This window comes from Oncorhynchus keta, chromosome 9 (assembly GCF_023373465.1).
Source record: "Oncorhynchus keta strain PuntledgeMale-10-30-2019 chromosome 9, Oket_V2, whole genome shotgun sequence".
In the NCBI taxonomy this organism is placed as follows: Eukaryota; Metazoa; Chordata; class Actinopteri; order Salmoniformes; family Salmonidae; genus Oncorhynchus; species Oncorhynchus keta.
The window spans coordinates 9,733,171-9,748,264 of record NC_068429.1 but is presented as its reverse complement, the minus strand read 5'-3'; the positions used below and the strand labels follow the sequence as shown (position 1 = coordinate 9,748,264).

Genomic DNA, 15,094 nt, shown 5'->3' with positions numbered 1-15,094 from the left:
ATTTTAAAAGCTTATCAAACTTCCTTCATACCAACTTTGCTACCTCCTACCTACAGTACCAACTTCCATCTAGATTCTAATCTGTCCATCACATTTCAACTACCTATGAACTCCCCCCGCCCCCCAACTCTGACCAGGGAGGAAAAGAAAAGGCCATAGCCCCCGGCTGAGCATTAATATTTGTATGCAGCGTAAATAATTGAAGCAGTGTAATCTCCGACTGAGAAAGTCATTAACATTTCACGAGGCCACTTCCATGCAGTACAAATTATCAGCCCCTATTCTGAAGAGACATAAACTCAAGTGTTTATCTGCAAAGGGGTACTCAAATGGATGGTTGCATTTTACCTCTGGCCTCGAGATGGGATATCATCTTGTGTCGTGATGAATCTTTAATTGGGTGAGATTAATGTTTTATGCAACACTTTTCCTTTGTCTACACATGCCAAGCAACAGTCTTCTGCCAAGCATCCTAAGGACCATGTCTTGCACAAATTTTAGGGCATGGCTGATTTGAAAAAATGAATCAGAAAAGACTAAGTAGAATTTGGTTGTGCTGTTGATAAAGCAGAGTAGGGGGGTTTCTAAGCTTAACACCCTTCAGAGTTTACTACCCTAAATGCATTCTGTATATAGGCCTACAATCAAGCAGAGGTTCCATCCAGGGTTATCTTTAAAAGCGAATTACACCACTTTTCACCACCGTCATATTCATGATCTCCAGCGCCAAACCAGTGTCTACAGTTGAAGTCGGAAGTTTACATACACTTAGGTTAGAGTCATTAAAACTCGATGCCACAGTAAAACGAGTCCTATATCGACGTTACCATGTAAGTCCGCTCAGCAATGAAGATGCCACTGCTCCAAAACTGCCATACGAAAAGCCAGACGGGGACAAAGATCATACTTTTTGGAGAAATGTCCTCTGGTCTGATGAAACAAAAATAGAACTGTTTGGCCATAATGACCATTGTTATATTTGGAGGATAAAGGGGGAGGCTTGCATGCCGAAGAACACCATCCCAACCGTGAAGCACGGGGGTGGCAGCATCATGTTGTGGGGGTGCTTTGCTGTAGGAGGGACTGGTGCACTTCACAAACTAGATGGCATCATGAGGAAGGGAAGTTATGTGGATATATTGAAGCAACATCTCAAGACATCAGTCAGGAAGTTAAAGCTTGGTCGCAAATGGGTCTTCCAAATGGACAATGACCCCAAGCATACTTCCAAAGTTGTGGCAAAATGGGTTAAGGACAACAAAGTATTGGAGTGGCCATCACAAAGCCCTGACCTCAGTCCTATAGAACATTTGTGGGCAGAACTGAAACTGAAATTTTGGCCTACAAACCTGACTCAGTTACACCAGCTCTGTCAGGAGGAATGGGCCAAAATTCACCCAACTCATTGTGGGAATCTTATGGAAGGCTACCCAAAACATTTGACCCTAGTTAAATCATTTAAAGGCAATGCTACCAAATACTAATTGAGTATCTACACTTCTGACCCACTGGGAATGTGATGAAAGAAATAAAAGCTGAAATAAATCATTCTCTCTCTATTATTCTGACATTTCACATTCCTAAAATGAAGTGATGATCCTAACTGACCTAAAATGGAATTTTTACTAGGATTAAATATCAGGAATTGTGAAAAACTGAGGTTAAATATATTTGGCTAAAGTGTAAACTTCCGACTTCAACTGTATGTTTGACATTAAGGGGATGATCTCTTGGAAACAGTCCTTGCACATCACAGGAACAATCCTATGAAGATGTTATTTAATGGCCTAATAACAACGTTCTCTAAAGTTGTGTGAACGTTTGTTGATAGCTGGGTAGACCCATGCTTGTTTTGCATTTGTATACATCGAGCATGATGATGTCTGCTCTGTAACAATAAACATTTTGAGTTCATATGCATGACTCATTGCAAAAATGCTATACATATTATGGGGAAAGGTGGCCATTGGCTCAACTAATCCCATGGCCATTGGCTCAACTAATCCCATGGCCATTGGCTCAACTAATCCCATGGTCATTGGCTCAACTAATCCCATGGCCATTGGCTCAACTAATCCCATGGTCATTGGCTCAACTAATCCCATAGCCATTGGCTCAACTAATCCCATTGCCATTGGCTCAACTAATCCCATGGTCATTGGCTCAACTAATCCCATGGCCATTGGCTCAACTAATCACATGGTCATTGGCTCAACTAATCCCATAGCCATTGGCTCAACTAATCCCATGGCCATTGGCTCAACTAATCCCATGGCCATTGGCTCAACTGATCCCATGGTCATTGGCTCAACTAATCCCATAGCCATTGGCTCAACTAATCCCATAGCCATTGGCTCAACTAATCCCATGGTCATTGGCTCAACTAATCCCATGGCCATTGGCTCAACTAATCACATGGTCATTGGCTCAACTAATCCCATAGCCATTGGCTCAACTAATCCCATGGCCATTGGCTCAACTAATCCCATGGCCATTGGCTTAACTAATACCATGGCCATTGGCTCAACTAATACCATGGCCATTGACTCAAATTACCCGAACCCAAACAATTGACTAAATTAGCCTACACAGCTACACGGATGCACTTTCATGCTAGGTTCAGGACCTCATATTGTAGTTTATAGAGACCCCAATTGATGTAGAAAATAATTTAGATACATACATCAATGAAACCTCACGAAACACAATAAATCATTTGACTTTGTGAATATCCGTTTTTCTGACCAAACTTGCTTACCACTTTTTCCAATGTGGTTTCTTCCTTCACAGAATCCATTGAAATTATGATCTCTTCCTAAATATTTGGTCACATTATACATTTTATGTATGGTTTCCTATGTAGAAACAATGGGTGGCTCAACTAAACCCTTTGGCTCAAGTTACCTCACTCTTCCCTATGTAGTACGATTAGTACGTAGTATGTAGTTTTAGTAAGTAGTAGGTAAGACAGATTTGGGACATGGCCGTGATATGTAGACACTGGTATGGTGCTGATGATAACGAATATGAGGCAGAAAATTGGTAGAATTGCCTTTTCAGAACACCATCTCAGAAAGAAAGTTGACGTTCGTTATACAGATTGACTTCAATGAACAGATGATTTATTATCCATCATAAATCCATAGCCATTTTACAGGGGAAATATGAGGGGGGAAAGCACTAACATCTCAGACCCATAATATTTACCAGCTCCGAATTAAAAGGTACATTAGAAAAGGTGTAATTAAGATGGTAAGGTACAGTTGTAGGATCTTAATTTCATCACCCATTTGTTGCTGAGAATTTTCCTGCACAACAGGAAATGCAAACTTGTAAGTATATTTGAGGTTTAAAAAGGCTACTAAAGTTTGTAATTTCCACTTCGATATTTCAAACTTGATTTGCCCTAATGAAAAATGTATCAACCCCTACAAAAATGTCCTTTAATTATAATCCACATAATAATTAACATTTCCTGTTGCTGCACGATTATTTTCCTGCTGTAGCAAACTGGCTCAAATTACGATCATACGTCTTTATGTATGAATAGGCTGTCAAAATAATGCATTTAATAATGTCTCTTGGAATGTGAATAACCAACAGGAGGATCTGATAGAGCGACTGTCATTCTCTGGGTCAGGAAGGACACAGACATTTATGGGCTGATAAATTTGCAGCGGTTTCCAGATTGGGATGCGATGCTCGTAACTCATACCTTCTTTTACTTCCTGCCGCAGCTTGCTTGTCCCTATACCCTAATCACATTTGCTGTTGGTATTGCATAGACGTAATTTGAGTCACACTACTGATGGATTAAAGTGGGTATGGGGCTGCCCAAATTGTGGCCCATGGGCCAAGCTTTGCCTTCAACAATATTTTTGTTTGCCCCATCAGAGGCTTCCAGAATGATTTGTTTTGGGGACAGCTCACTACTTAGATTATGGACCACCAAGCTAAAACATGTGGGCATTGTTATATTATTGGCCTATAGATAGAAATAGTAATGGCGTCTTTTTCTTTAGGAACGAACAGAGGCGAACTCCACCATGATTCGTTGGCAAAAGCCAATGGGCAAATTAATGGGTTTCTTGGAGGGGTTTTGGATATACTCATGAAAATAAGGTCTGTGGTAAACACAGGCTTAGGTGATTTTATATATTTTGTTCTATGATATAATCTCCATCAGCTAACGTCACAATTTTGTGAATTTTGAAGCATTTATATAATCAAAACAAGCACATAAATCACATAGGGTACGCAGGGTAGCCTAGTGGTTAGAGCATTGGACTAGTAACCAAAAGGTTGCAAGTTCAAATCCCTGAGCTGACAAGGTGCAAATCTGTCATTCTGCCCCTGAACAGGCAGTTAACCCACTGTTCCTAGGCCGTCATTGAAAATAAGAATTTGTTCTTAACTGACTTGCCTGGTTAAATAAAGGTTTAAAAAAATAAAGGCTTCATAAAGGCTTCATAATCCCTAAAGTCATGTTATAATAACTGTGGAACCTGCCTTAACCCTCTTGACATCTCAAACATCACGCATTAAAATGTTTATTCAGAGGGCAAGTTTAGAATAAATACCAGCATGCTAACCTCAGACCTATTGATTATTGAGGACATATATTATGGAATTTATACTAGACTACCCACTGGACACAAACTGGCTGAATCAACGTTGTTTCAACTTAATTTATCAACATGGAATCGACGTGGAAAATACATTGGATTTTAAAAAAGTTACATTTTGATTTGATTTAGTTCTATTCTTTAACTTGCCGTTTTGGTTGAGATGGAGACGTGAATCCAACAGACTAATAGGCTGACCACACCGCTCGCGCGAGTGTTGCAAAATAAATTTAGAAATCCATGTTGTTCAATTATTGCACCCACACTGCTCGCGTGCGCCAACGAGCATCTGCGTTGCCAAGGGCTAAAATAGAAATCAGTTCTATTTCTGATGCAGATCAGCTGCAAGTCCTGCCTCTCCCATCTCCTCATTGGTTTATAGAAGCGGATACCCAGTGCCATCTCCTCATTGGTTATACCCACGTGGGTGATTGAACTGTTTTGCCGGTCGTCGTGGTAATACTATGACAGTTTAGATGCCAATCACCATATAAATTAAACGATGAAAAGGCCTGGAAGGAGGAGAGATGACTAGAAACGATTCGGTTGACCGTTTTATGTGTGGATTAATTGTCGGAGTTGTGCATTTCAGGTAAAATAACAACTCAATGTTTATATCTCAGGACAAATTAGCTAGCAACAGCAAGCAAACTAATTAGCTAAATTGCCATAAATGTTTAATGCTTTTCGACCTGTCCACAAATTAAAGTAATTGGTTCAGAGTTTGTTTTGATATTTTAAGCTGCGTGTCGTGATCACGTTTGGTGTAGGGGGACGCACGATGGCGCCATCGAAGCACCCAAAGAATGATGTTTCCACCTCCATGCTTCATGGTTGGGATGGTGTTCTTGGGGTTGTACTCATCCTTCTTCTTCCTCCAAACACGGCGAGTGGAGTTTAGACCAAAAAGCTCTATTTTTGTCTCATCAGACCTCTGGATCATCCAGATGGTCATTGGCAAACTTCAGACGGGCCTGGACATGCGCTGGCTTGAGCAGGGGGACCTTGCGTGGGCTGCAGGATTTTAATCCATGATGGCGTAGTGTGTTACTAATGGTTTTCTTTGAGACTGTGGTCCCAGCTCTCTTCAGGTCATTGACCAGGTCCTGCCGTGTAGTTCTGGGCTGATCCCTCACCTTCCTCATGATCATTGATGCCCCACGAGGTGAGATCTTGCATGGAGCCCCAGATTGACCGTCATCTTGAACTTCTTCCATTTTGTAATAATTGCGCCAACAGTTGTTGCCTTCTCACCAAGCTGCTTGCCTATTGTCCTGTAGCCCATCCCAGCCCTGTGCAGGTCTACAATTTTATCCCTGATGTCCTTAAACAGCTCTCTGGTCTTGGCCATTGTGGAGAGGTTGGAGTTTGTTTGATTGAGTGTGTGGACAGGTGTCTTTTATACAGGTAATGAGTTCAAACAGGTGCAGTTAATACAGGTAATGAGTGGAGAACAGGAGGACTTCTTAAAGAAAAACTAACAGGTCTGTGAGAGCCGGAATTCTTACTGGTTGGTAGGTGATCAAATACTTATGCAATAAAATGCAAATTAATGACTTAAAAATCATACAATGTGATCTTCTGCATTTTTGTTTTAGATTCCATCTCTCACAGTTGAAGTGTACCTATGATAACGATTACAGACCTCTACATGCTTTGTAAGTAGGAAAACCTGCAAATTCGGCAGTGTATCAAATACTTGTTCTCCCCACTGTATATCCAAGCAGTAGATACATTTCCATTTAAATGTTGATATTTGGTTGCGTTGACAACCAAACACAATTCAATATTACTTTTGCAATACAGTAAATAGATTAAAGTTATTTTATGAACTAATGTAACATTCAACTGACATCCATGAGTACATATTTACGGTTACTGTAACTACAAATGTCTTCTTATGTAATCATAGAAAGCGTGCATATTCAAGATAGCGTGCATATGTTGTCGAAGGTCTGTGGAGATCTGGACAATTGCTGGAATAATCTGCGCAGAATCTCGAACAAGGAATGGCTTTGATCACCATGTACTTTTACTGTAACTATAATCCAGGTTGTTTTGGTTCTGCTATTAGATAAAGCACAGATATAACACATTGATCTGATGTATAAATAAACAAAATATCTGATTTTGTATTCCCAATTGACCTTTGCTGTGCTTTTAAATGGTTAAAAGTACAGTGATAGATATTTATAACTAACTAAAACAGATATTGTTTTTCCATTGGAATTTGGTTTTGCTTTTAGATGGTTGAAAGCGTAGTGATAACACATTGGAAATTCAACTACAGTCTCACTGATCAACTTCTCACCTAATGTTTCCAGGACTGCTGTGCAGAAGAAATATCAGTACACAGAGAAGCATGAGATTGAACTTCACTCAACTTTATAGAGTTTTCCCCATTAGTTAACACTATCAACGTTTCCCTTTAAAGTGGGAATTATAATCGAATCAATGCAATATTAGCAACTTTCAATGCAACATACTGAACCAAACCTTACTATGCAAATACCTTTTTTGTAGGCAGAATGCATTGGAGTAGGATTCTATTGTGTTGACAGGCTCGACTCAGGCCCGTACTCTACACAGACCGGTGCGCCATAACCAATCAGAGCATCAGTAGGCCTATATATGCTAAATGACTTAAATGTATACAAATAGACCATTGCCATGTATGGATCTGTGCCATTCACTTTGAACTGGACTGTGTTTACAGCATGAGTGGTCGTGAGTTGATGCGCTTGTTTTGAGATCAAAGCGACAGCTATGACGTGTTCACATTTGTACATTTGTTCATATCCTATGCTAGTTAGTGAGTAATTAGCCCAGTTATAGATCATTTGTGGTCTGCAATGGGGGAGTGTTTGCTTCCTACAAGAGCACAAAATGTGTACATTTCTAGACATCTTTGAAAAGCGAGTCAGGTAAAGAGCTTTTTTTCTGTCTTAAATGGGCAGTGTTGTATTTTGATACAGGCTTGAATAAAATAAATAGCCAATAGGCTGAGGGTAGCATAATTTTACTGATTCTCTGTAATAATGGTATGGGAATAATTATGTATTTTATTTTGTAAAGTGGTTTCTTGCATCAAACACCACAACAACATTTAATCACCTCCTTGTCTGACTTTCAAGTGGATAAACAGGTTAGTGTCAAGCTATTGCCATGTTAAAATGTTATGGGATGCATTTTCTCCATTATTTTTGATGGTAGGCCTAAATTATGATCAAATAACCACAGTAGCCTACTTGACTACTGTTAAAACTATCTTAAAGCAGGTACAGCCTCCGTGTTCACAGTAATTCACAGCGCACTGGAAGTTGCACTGAATTTTCACAAAGCTCAAATTTGCACTCAGCAAACCTGAAATTTGCTCAGTGATTACATTTATTTGAGGGAACATTGTTCTCAACCAAATATTTGTGACGTGCTGAGGTTGGACTCAGGTGCAGAGAAGAGACCAGATGAGGAATCATTGGTTAAGGATAAACATAATATTTTACTGAGAAACAGTAGCCACAGGAACACAGTACACTTGAAAAACAACAAACACAAAGTCTCGAAAAACTCACTCTGGAAACAACCGTACACGTTAAACAATTCAAGCTTCTGCCAAGGACACCAGGAAACACACGTCTTTTAACAGGGAAATCATTATGAGTAATAGGACACACCTGAGTGTCATTAATGTCTCTAGGACGGTCTCTGGCGCCCTCTGGTGACAGGTGGAACTACGACAATATTACCTAATTATCCACATTCAAATATTGTGCTGTGCCCAGTGAGTAGACATTAGTACTCCAGTCTATTTAAGCCTAAAAAAGGAATCACTTAATGATATTAGACTTAACGGTATAGAGCTGAAAGAAATTCTGAGGTACTGATTAATAACCTTTTGTAGTTTTGATCAAATATAATCTATGAATGTAAAACATATATGAATTATTAATAAATATTGATTGCACAGGCCGACAGTGCATTACAGTTTCCTTCAGTTGACATATTGAGGTGATCAGATTTCACTGATTGAACAGGGCCCTAAGGTATAGCTGATCAAGTCGATCTTTTATTTTTGAAATAATAATAATATTATTGTACGTTTTTTTGATCAGCTTTAATATATTAAATCAAGTCGATCTTGACGGCAATCGCTCTCTGCTCTTATTTGGTCTTCGTATGACAATGTCTGTGGGCACCTAAGTTACCAACTCTTTTACTCATTGGCTTATGGAGTGTGAGTGAAGATGAATGTGCGCAGCTCCATTTTCAGGTGATTAATGGCTTCTTTCTGATGTTTAAAACACACACACATCTCATAGCCGACTCAATAGACCCAATTTACCTCACACTACTGAGGTTCTCTCCAGGTTTATCTCCAATGCTAATGGATTAGCCTTGGTAGATCAAATACTCTTCCATTCTACCTGATAATATATTGCACCCACTTGGAGTCCCAGGTCTAAATCAGTCCCTGATTAGAGGGGAACAATGAAAAATACACAGTGGAACTGGCTTCGAAGTCCAGAGTTGATTTGAGGGAGTTAATGGATTCTGGCGATGTAAAGTGCTCAACTGGAAAAAGGATTTAGATTACCCAATGTTTTTGGAGGAGAGAGAATGGTCCAATGTCCAATTTAGAAAATAAACTGAAATGGAATTGACCTCAACCCTGGATCTTTTCTTTTTCCCTCTCACAAACGGCTCCAAAAGTGTGATTGATGTGTTCTGTAGCTTACAGCGTTTCAGAATAAGGGGTTGCATTACTTGAGAAGATATCTTCTGCAATCACAATCATGTTTATGGTTTTCAGTTGTCATATACATTCCACTTTTGGTCATTGACGTCAATCAAAAAAAAAACATTACATGTTAGAAAAGATGGTGATTGTTAGATTGCTTTCTCAAAGGGAAACGTTTAAATCTTTGCAACTGATTGGCTCACCTCCTACTGTTTGTGAAGTTAAGTTTCTTTTTCATTATTCTGTTGTCTCTCTTTTTAAACTACCAATTATTTCTACGTTCTACAGAATTGTTTTTTCTCCCTCTCACTTTCCGATTGTGATTTGATTACTTTCTAATTACTGGTATAGCGCAGAATTATTTCAGGGGCAGGAGCCTCATTCTTTTCTCTTCATCTTAACAAGAGTTTTCTAATTCTACACTTGAAATCAGAAGTGACTTTTCTTTCTTGTCTTTCTTTCTTGACCAAGAACAATCAATCAAATGTCTTTATGAAGCCGTTCTATCAGCAGATATACAGAAACCCAGAGAAAGAGAGACAGAAAGAGAGAGAGAGGGATTGACTTTTAAACAATCTTTATTGGGTCTGGGAACCCACAACACACATACTAACCCATAGTTACACATCAATTAAAAGCACAACACTAAATCCTCCACAGTAACTACACACAACAGCCTCTGAATAGCCCATATACTCATAAACAGATCAATATTGTTAACCAGTTTATAATAGGCAAACTCAACCCTCAGTCTCGCTGCCAACATCCCCTCCAGCATTCCCACCACATCCACAGACCCCTGTCCCCAAATACTGTTCTTTCGGGTCTTCCATATTGCTAATTTAGCTGCCCCTAACAAAATTAAGTAAAATAACTAGACCCCTTCTACTAAACCTGTACTTTAGACCAAATATAAACAGTTGGGAAGAGAATTCCTCTTCCAAAGCTGAGAACCAAGAAGTGATCAGGTCAATCATCCCGACCAACCTGGGACACTGTAAAAACAGATGTGCCAGAGTTTCAGACCCAGCACAGAATGGACATCCCTCCCCAACAGTAGGATCCAGTTGTACCAGACGTAGAATGGACATCCCTCCCCAACAGTAGGATCCAGTTGTACCAGACACAGAATGGACATCCCTCCCATAACAGTAGGATCCAGTTGTACCAGACACAGAATGGACATCCCTCCCATAACAGTAGGATCCAGGTGTACCAGACACAGAATGGACATCCCTCCCATAACAGTAGGATCCAGGTGTACCAGACACAGAATGGACATCCCTCCCATAACAGTAGGATCCAGGTGTACCAGACACAGAATGGACATCCCTCCCATAACAGTAGGATCCAGGTGTACCAGACACAGAATGGACATCCCTCCCATAACAGTAGGATCCAGGTGTACCAGACACAGAATGGACACCCCTCCCCAACAGTAGGATCCAGGTGTACCAGACACAGAATGGACACCCCTCCCCAACAGTAGTGTCCAGGTGTACCAGACACAGAATGGACAGCCCTCCCCAACAGTAGGGTCCAGGTGTACCAGACACAGAATGGACACCCCTCCCATAACAGTAGGGTCCAGGTGTACCAGACACAGAATGGACATCCCTCCCCAACAGTAGGGTCCAGGTGTACCAGACACAGAATGGACACCCCTCCCCAACAGTAGGATCCAGGTGTACCAGACACAGAATGGACACCCCTCCCCAACAGTAGGGTCCAGGTGTACCAGACACAGAATGGACACCCCTCCCCAACAGTAGGATCCAGGTGTACCAGACACAGAATGGACATCCCTCCCCAACAGTAGGGTCCAGGTGTACCAGACACAGAATGGACACCCCTCCCCAACAGTAGGGTCCAGGTGTACCAGACACAGAATGGACATCCCTCCCCAACAGTAGGGTCCAGGTGTACCAGACACAGAATGGACACCCCTCCCCAACAGTAGGATCCAGGTGTACCAGACACAGAATGGACACCCCTCCCCAACAGTAGGGTCCAGGTGTACCAGACACAGAATGGACATCCCTCCCCAACAGTAGGGTCCAGGTGTACCAGACACAGAATGGACACCCCTCCCCAACAGTAGGATCCAGGTGTACCAGACACAGAATGGACACCCCTCCCCAACAGTAGGGTCCAGGTGTACCAGACACAGAATGGACATCCCTCCCCAACAGTAGGGTCCATGTGTACCAGACACAGAATGGACACCCCTCCCCAACAGTAGGATCCAGGTGTACCAGACACAGAATGGACACCCCTCCCCAACAGTAGGGTCCAGGTGTACCAGACACAGAATGGACATCCCTCCCCAACAGTAGGGTCCAGGTGTACCAGACACAGAATGGACACCCCTCCCCAACAGTAGGATCCAGGTGTACCAGACACAGAATGGACACCCCTCCCCAACAGTAGGGTCCAGGTGTACCAGACACAGAATGGACACCCCTCCCCAACAGTAGGATCCAGTTGTACCAGATGCATGTTGGTGACTATGGCTCCATGTATGATCCTCCATTGGAGGTCAGCTGTCCTCTTATCAATAGGCAGTTTGTATAAAGACTACCAACAGACTTTTGGGGAGGCACCTGGACCAAACGCACCTGCCCACCTCATCGATTTTACCCCTTCCAGGGAAGAGGCATGGGACACTTTTACACAGATCTTGTACATGGCCTTCTTTCCCACCTCCTTGAACTCCCCCAGCTCCGGGGTATCGAAGGAAAGCAGCGTCCCCACGTCCTCCTCGAATTCCCCCATCGCAGCACTAACAATCAGTGCAGGGAACATATAATCCAGACCCTCCTTCCACTGATCAGATTAGGAAGTGTCAGTCACATACTGCAGATGAAGTACTGGCAAGGAATCACAGACCTCAGCGACGACCTTCCTCAGTAGACGAGATGATCGGATCCCTGCTCTTTCTCCCAGCTCCTCCAACGATCTGTTCCTGCTCCGCATCAGATGACCCAGCTTGGTACACTCCACACCTAACAGGCATGAACGTAGTCTGGCTGAACCCAGAGCACGAGACTGGATGACAGTGTTGTAAAAAAGAGGCTCTTCAAAAAGCCACATCCCTGGTGGCGTGCCGGCCTCACGGGACATGACAAAAACTCTCCAAGCCTGCATAACAGACTCATAAAATGGAGACAAATCACCCCCCTCCAGCTTTAAGAGGAAATGGTGCTTGTCTAAACTCAAACAGCCCGCTCTCCTCAGCAGTGTATAGGCTGTGTCGACCCAGCTAGAACCGTCACTGTACAACAGTCTCTGGGCTGCTTGAAGCCGGAAAGCCATGATCCTGGAAGAAATGTCCACCAGGCCTTTCCCACCCTTGTGCAGTGGCAGGTACAGGGCTGCAGCTTTAATCCAGTGTTGATCAGACCAGAAGAAATTGACAAGGGTCCTCTGAAGCTCTTGTGTCAGACCCCTCGGTGACTATAAAATCCTTAGTCTGTGCCACAGGGTAGAGGCAGCAACATTATTAGCTACCAGTACCCTTCCCCTGTAAGACAGCGGGGGTAGCACCCATTTCCACCTTGACAGTCTGGCACACACTTTCTCCACTACACCGTCCCAGTAATTTTTCTGCAATACATCAGAGCCTAGATAAACCCCCAAAGTCTTCATCCCATCTCTGCCCCACTGAAGCCCCCCTGGTAACTGTGGAGCGGACCCCATCTGAAGCCCCCTGGTAACTGTGGAGCGGACCCCGTCTGAAGCCCCCTGGTAACTGTGGAGCGGACCCCGTCTGAAGCCCCCCTGGTAACTGTGGAGCGGACCCCATCTGAAGCCCCCCTGGTAACTGTGGAGCGGACCCCATCTGAAGCCCCCCTGGTAACCGTGGAGCGGACCCCGTCTGAAGCCCCCCTGGTAACTGTGGAGCGGACCCCATCTGAAGCCCCCCTGGTAACTGTGGAGTGGACCCCATCTGAAGCCCCCCTGGTAACTGTGGAGCGGACCCCATCTGAAGCCCCCCTGGTAACTGTGGAGCGGACCCCGTCTGAAGCCCCCCTGGTAACTGTGGAGCGGACCCCATCTGAAGCCCCCCTGGTAACCGTGGAGCGGACCCCATCTGAAGCCCCCCTGGTAACCGTGGAGCGGACCCCATCTGAAGCCCCCCTGGTAACTGTGGAGTGGACCCCATCTGAAGCCCCCCTGGTAACTGTGGAGCGGACCCCATCTGAAGCCCCCCTGGTAACTGTGGAGCGGACCCCGTCTGAAGCCCCCCTGGTAACCGTGGAGCGGACCCCGTCTGAAGCCCCCCTGGTAACTGTGGAGCGGACCCCATCTGAAGCCCCCCTGGTAACCGTGGAGCGGACCCCATCTGAAGCCCCCCTGGTAACCGTGGGGAGCGGACCCCATCTGAAGCTGACCTGCCCACAGCAATTCACTCTTTCCCCAGTTGACTCTAGCTGAGGAGGCCCCCTCATACACCTTTAAAGAGTTTGAGAGAACCTTAACATCCTCACCCCCTGTAATAAAAACTGTCACGTCATCTGCATACGCAGACATTGCTATCGTGGGACCCTTCATTACACCTGGCACAGAGAAACCAGTAAGCCTCGCTCTTAAAAAACAAACCATTGGTTCAATTGCCAGACTATATAACTGCCCTGAAATTGGGCATCCCTGCCTGATGCCCCTTTGGACAGGGGGGGCAACTCAAACCACCCCCCACCTTCACCATACACGAGGTCCCAGCATACAGTAAACTCATCCAAGACAAAAAACAAACAAACAAACCCAAAGGCTTTATTGTCTTGAACAAGTACTGATGTTCCAATCAAATCAAAGGCTTTATTGTCTTGAACAAGTACTGATGGTCCAATCAAATCAAAGGCTTTATTGTCTTGAACAAGTACTGATGGTCCAATAAAATCAAAGGCTTTATTGTCTTGAACAAGTACTGATGGTCCAATCAAATCAAAGGCTTTATTGTCTTGAACAAGTACTGATGTTCCAATCAAATCAAAGGCTTTATTGTCTTGAACAAGTACTGATGTTCCAATCAAATCAAAGGCTTTATTGTCTTGAACAAGTACTGATGGTCCAATCAAATCAAAGGCTTTATTGTCTTGAACAAGTACTGATGGTCCAATCAAATCAAAGGCTTTATTGTCTTGAACAAGTACTGATGGTCCAATCAAATCAAAGGCTTTTCATGATCCAAAGAAAGTAAACTCACATTCACATCAGGCAGTTTACAAAAGTCTAAAACATCTCATCAACAATAGAGCGGTCAGATCCACAGTCAGACTGGTCCTTGTGGACCAGCAGCCCCAGATACTCTATAAACCTGTTTGAGAGACATTTAGATTACATTTTATATTTTGTGCACAGCAATGCAACAGGTTGCCAATTTTTTATGAGAGCCAAATCTCTCTTTTTTGGCAACAGTGAAAGCACCGCACGTTGACAGGATACAGGAAGAGAACCCTCATGAAAAGATTCACACACCACTTCTTAAAAATCCTCCCCAATAGACCCCCAAAAGTGCTTGTAAAACTCAGATGGTAAACCATCGATGCCAGGGGCTCGGCCTGTTGAGAGCTGCATAACTGCTGTGGACAGCTCCTGCAGTGTAATGTCAGCGTCCAATGTGACTCTCTGCTCAGGTCCCAATTGAGGAAGACCGTGTAACAACTGTTCAGTACACAGAGAGTCACAATCCTCCGCCTTATCAAGGGCAGAGTAAAAATCCACGGCATGT

General features: G+C 43.3%; 1 long non-coding RNA gene across 5 annotated transcripts; it reads left to right on the top strand.

The window, feature by feature from the left end:
• The first annotated feature begins 10,428 nt into the window (after nucleotides 1-10,428).
• On the top strand, nucleotides 10,429-12,773 carry LOC127931896 (uncharacterized). Of its 5 annotated transcripts, none has more exons than XR_008143384.1 (3): nucleotides 10,429-10,717; nucleotides 10,813-10,859; nucleotides 11,707-12,773. It is a non-coding gene; the product is annotated as an uncharacterized LOC127931896 (long non-coding RNA). The 5 variants fall into 5 exon arrangements; XR_008143386.1 differs by lacking the exon at nucleotides 11,707-12,773 and adding an exon at nucleotides 11,425-11,480; XR_008143387.1 differs by lacking the exon at nucleotides 11,707-12,773 and adding an exon at nucleotides 11,284-11,339.
• Nucleotides 12,774-15,094: the final 2,321 nt, after the last annotated feature.